The sequence below is a fragment of the Arvicanthis niloticus genome, chromosome 21 (genome assembly GCF_011762505.2).
Source record: "Arvicanthis niloticus isolate mArvNil1 chromosome 21, mArvNil1.pat.X, whole genome shotgun sequence".
Lineage (NCBI taxonomy): Eukaryota > Metazoa > Chordata > Mammalia > Rodentia > Muridae > Arvicanthis > Arvicanthis niloticus.
Window position 1 is genome coordinate 13,855,716 of NC_047678.1, and position 6,000 is coordinate 13,861,715.

Genomic DNA, 6,000 nt, shown 5'->3' on the forward strand with positions numbered 1-6,000 from the left:
CACCAATCTCTTTTCTTTTCTTCTTGCTCCTGCTGACCACACATGTATCTTTTCTGTTGTTTTGTGTCTTTGAGTACTTATGGATATCTACTGTGGAGAAGGCCATCACAGTGAGCAGCTTCTTTCCAAAGGTGATGCCTTAAGGAGGTGTGGGTGTGCTTAAATCCCACCTATTATTAGCTTGTAGTTTATAAGTTTGTAATAGGATTCTTTTTATTTATTTTATTACTGGTGCATGAGAGTCTGGGCTGCTGATTTTTGGTATTGTGAAGAGAGCTAAAATTAGTATTTTGAGTAATACTTATTGGAAACAGATTTTCACTTAATTTATGTGCTTTAAAACATATCACTTACTAATTGGCTTGTTACTAAAGTTATTTTTCATAAGCCATTAACACAAATCTTATTTTTCATTTCAATAAAGTGATAGAATATTAAAAGATTAACAAGAAAAATTCAATATATTGATTTGAAGCAAATATGTGTAATACAATCTCAAACCTATTTAAAGTTGTAACTTAGAAGTTATGCTTCAGAACATTCTAAAAAATTTCAAGATGTTGTTGTATTAGGAAATAAACCAAGGACAGGGAAGTTGTGTGATGGATAAAGCACTTTTCATTGCAAGGATCAGTGTTTTTGCATAATGACTTGGGTGGCCTGCCTGAAATCTTAGCTTTTGGGAATCAGATAGAGGAGCTCCTGGAAACAAGCTTACTGGTTAGATCAGCCAAATTTATAAGATACAGGTTCTGCAAAAGTCTCTGGCTTAAAATATAAAGTGATGAGTGATGGAAGATGGCATTGATGTCAACCTCCAACCCCTACATCCATGTCTACACACACTCACATTCACTTTCACACTCCTGAGTACTCACACCCAAGTGCACACGATATGCACAAACATTATACACTTGGGAAAAAATAATAAATCAAACAGAAGTTCTAAATATTGTTATAATTACTTTTGATAGAATTAGTGTTAAGCAAACAGTATAACATGTCTAAGATAATATTTTCAAACATTTACTACCCAGTAACACTAGCCATTAGCAATGCCTTTCCATCTCCCATTCCAGCTCCTCCTCGCCACAGTGTAATAAATCACATATGAGTATGATCACAGGGTACTTCTGAGATTGACATAACCCACTGAACAAAGTGATTCTCCTTCCATGTTGTCATAAATGATGTTAAGATGTCTTTCTTTTGTATGGCTAATGAGATTGGATTGGAAATGTGTACCCCATGTTCTTTATGCATTCTTCAGTTGATGGACATCATCACCCTTAACTTTCTACAGAGGAGTTATCTAGATCTTGTGATTACTAGCATATGACCCACTACCGAATAACTCTCTCAACACCTATAGTATGTTTTTAATTGACTTTTTAGTTTCTTTACTCTTACATTTTTGTCATTTCTTATATATTCTGGATATTAACTACTTGTAGATGTATAGTTTGAAACATATATTAGGGCATCTGATTTGCTGTTTTTATGAGAGTCCTGAGTGTGCATAGAGTGGGTCTCTGTGTCTATATCTGTTTCATTTTCATTTTCTTGGGGTTTTCCCCTTCTGTTTGTTTGTTTTGTCCTTTTCTGTGTGTTAGCTTTTGTTTTTATCTTATTTAATATAATTTAAATTTATTTTACTATTATCCCTTACATACCTGTTTGTTTTCTAAGGGGGGCACACTGGTTGGATCCAACTGGGAGGAGAGGTGTGGAGGAACTAGGAGGAGTAGAGGAAAACCTAATCCAGAAAATATTCTGAAAGAGTAAATTCATTTCATCAGTCACAGAGTATAATGACTTTAGACAATTTTTGACAATATAATTATATTAAATTAGGAGCCAAACAACCATAATCAAAATGCCTGTTCAACTGGCTGATAACACAACTTCTGCATACTATCATATGGTATATAATTCAACAGCTTCTACTGTACTCAAAACAATTTACCTTTCCTTGGCATCTTACAAAACCAGACCAGGTCAAGAATTATATAAGCATTGCATTTTGGAAATAAAAACGATGAGATACTAGTTTCCTAGTGTTAATTACTGCAGTCCTACTGCGATGCTTACACTATGAGGCATCCCTTGATGTATTTCAAATGCAATTATATTTGAAATTTGTTGATGTGTACTTTACATAGGTGATACATTTTACATGATAAAACATCTTAAACATGACCTTGCTATAGATGACTTTCTCTAGTGTAGCAAAGATTTCATTACTGCTATAGAATTTCCCAGGTCAGTTTTCCTTTGACATGAAAAACAGCAGTGCCTTTGAATGAAATGTAATAGGGGAACATCATGATTGAACTCCCAGTGGCTTCAAACTAAATTTTTCATACCATGCTATTTACTTCAAAAGTTTTGTGACTTTCATTTAAGACAGTGTGGTTGTCAACTATTGTCTGTATCTTTGTTAATTATTTCCTTAGTTAGTTGATTTCTCTTAGTTGCCTAGCTTACAAATACCTTGTTGGAAAAATTATTTAACAAACATTTGGGGATTTGATGTCTTTCATTTGATAATACCATCATTTCGAACACATAAACTGTTAGGTTATAGGCAGTCCAAAATATGCAAGTGAGCTCAAAATGGACTCTGAATTTCTAGTGGTTAAATAAAAGTGGACATAACTCAGAAAGTTAGGAAACCGGTTCCCATCTGCCTAAAGGAGCCATTTCCCTTTCTTTTGGGAAAAGTGACTCGTGGCTCCCTTAATATGTACTTGTAGTTGCATACCAACACACATACAGCCTCTAGGTCTCCCCACTCCCTATATTCAAGCACTTCTTCTACATTCCCAAGTCCATGCTGGCTCCCTGGGCTTCTAACCTCCCAGATACTTGTATTTTCCATGTTCTCCACATAAAGGCAAAGTTTCCCCCCAACCCTGTCCTTGCTAGTCTCTCCCTTACTCTCTCTACTGCTTACTCCTGTGACTATTCCCTCCCCTGCTATTCTTGCTTCTTTCAAATATAGCCCTGGCCACATCCAGTCTTTCCCTTCTCCCTGTTCTGGACTCTGGACATTGCCTGTCTCAGATACACAATAAAAACCCTTCCCTTAAACTAATATCATGGAGTAGTCATGTGGGAAGCTTCTCTCCCTTGCCCCCATCTGTTGCCAAAACCCTCACATGCATACAAAAATTATTATGCAATATTATAAATGAAAGGTTATAAATGATACTCATATAATTCATTGTTAAATTATTAATACCACACATATATACATAATCATGGAAACATGTTCCATATTTTTTTCAGAGTTTCAGTCCAAAGAGTGAGCAGTTTTGAAAACTGTATCCTGCAGTATCCATGTATAATTCTTGTCTCCACTAATAATAATTCAGACTACCAAATTTTAATGACCCAGATGAGAAATACTAGTTATAACAATTATTTCTCCCAAAATGTCTGACCCTAATTTTCTTATTGTTGATAATTTAACAACTCTGATAGCTTGAGCATGTTGACTAAGAATATGGGCTGATGACTCCAAGGCAGCCATGCACAGTATAATTTCTCTTCTTCTTGCTCACAGACTCTTACTAGTTGACAGTTTCTAGATTTGGAGAATATTGTTGCTACTTTTTCTCTTGAGGTTAAAAAAAAACCTCAAGCTGAAATATTTTCTTTTGAATAAAAGTGATGCTTTGCAAAAAAAATTAATCAAATGCTAGACATTTTTGTGAAATGAGTTATGAGAAACTCTTGTCTTGGAGTAAGTCCAGTACCAGAATTGACCGACAGGACAGAATGCAGGTACTTAGCACAGGTGTCTCATCATCAAAATGAATTCTGAAAGGGATCAGTTTTCCATAACCTTATTATGAAACCAACGGTGGTAGAATAAGAAGGTGGTATCATTAAAAGGAAACCCCCATTTTAACTTTGCTGGAAGGCAGCTTTGAAATGACTGGCTTTGTGTTCCCTTTTCAACATCTGTTCTTGTCTGCCATCTCATCTGTTTTACATCTCCTCCTACCCTGGTCATCACTGCTTCGGAAGATGTTCTCATGGACTTACATTCATTTTCTTTTTGGTTGTGTATGAGCCTTAACCTTACATAGCTGAGCCATCTGTACAACCCCTGCTCTCTTTATCTCTTCATTGGAGTCAAATGATCTAGTTTAAATCAGCATTGTAATCATCTAGTATTTATAAAACACTTTTTAATCACTTTTATCTTGGGCATTAATAATGTCTCTTGTGCCTTCTTAATCTAGCTAGAATAATTAAAGTATGAAACATAAACATTGTTTCATATTACATATACTTTAAAATGTCTACATTAATTTATTGCTAGGATAATAATGTCTGATTTTGAAAAAGTCATCGTTCTTGGTTGGCTTTTAAATTTTCAGATCATGTAGAGGAGAAGATTGACTATTGGTATACAAAATGAGATAATTCCCCCTCTGTATGTTTATATCTGTATATAGATTCATATTAGTAGTTATGAGTATATAACTCTCCTGAATTTCTGCATGGTAGGACTGATATTGCCTTTCTAATATCATTGGTTGAGTTTTCATCAAGCAGGATGGCAATGGAGGGGTCAAGTAGAATGATTCTTTCTTTGTCTCTTCTTCTTCCTCTTTTTCCTCTCCCTCCTCTTTTTTCCATTTTTGATTGTCTCTGAAGGTTCAATTACACCCAACTTATGGTCACTTTATTTTACCTTGTGTTGGGTGTAGTTTCAGAATGCAACAACTACTTTCATAAATAATACTTTTTCCATCATTTTCTTATTTTGTTTTCACAAATTGACTGGTTTTGAAGGAAACAAGTTAAAAACATGGCACAGTTACATTTGCCTATTTCTTATTAGCCAATAGACATCATTTCTTACATGGCACTCACCTGAATTCAGGTGAGCCTTATACATGATACCACATATATGCATATATACATGTATATATGTATATATAAATTATTTATACATTAATAAATATAATAAGTCTATACACACCTGATTTTATAGTGCAGCCAAGATTTCTAATGAATAAGACTGTAGAAGTGGTTACCCTCTTGTTCTTGAGTCAATAAGAAGGAAAACTTATAATATATATGCTTTAGTATGTTAAATTACATACTTTCTTTACCCAAATTGTGAATGACTAATTTCATGAAGGAAGGCTTAATTTTGGAAAATTACTTCTTCTGCATCTGTTGTGATTACACGATGTTGCACATCATTTTTTTGCTATGATTTAGCATGTTGATTTATATACATGCTGATATATCTTAACCTGCCTGTGATGAAGTTAATTTACTCATGATGTATCATCTCTTTTCTATGATGATTGGTTTAATTTGTTAGTATTCATTGACACATTTTGAATGGATCTTATCAGGGATGTAGTTTTCCTTCTTTTCTGCCTCCTTCTGTAGTTTCAGTATCTGAGTAAGGCTAGCCATAATTTTTTTCAACATAATTTTCACATAATGCACAATGCATGATTTCATTCCCTTTCCTGTCCTCCCAGGTCTGTCCTCCAACCCTGTGACCCTACCCCTAAATAAAAAAAGAAAAAAAAATACAAGTCCAATTTGAATTGCCCATATACTCACTGGAGTCTGGTCAAACTCCCATTGGCCAGCCCCTTAAAGAAAACTGAGTCCTTCTGACCCACCTGAGCCACCAGAGGCTGTCACTTGTGGATGGCAACACTTCAGTTTCCTTATCAGAAGTTTTAAAGCATTCTCTTCTATGTAGTCCTGTTTAGCTGTTACTGTTTTGGGGGCAGGGCATTATCACAGGAGTCCTCTATGAGACTCATTCTCAGCTGTGAGTCTGTAGTCATAGATACCTGGACAAGAGCAGCTTTCTTGCCCTTAGGTTACCTCTTGGGTGTTTTCATCCCTTCACTCAATCTTGGGTTGTATAAATCTATGCGATCTATTTTCTTGTCCAGTTGGAGAATTTAACCAACTTATATTCAAGATACTTAAGGGTTAATAAAAGGGTTC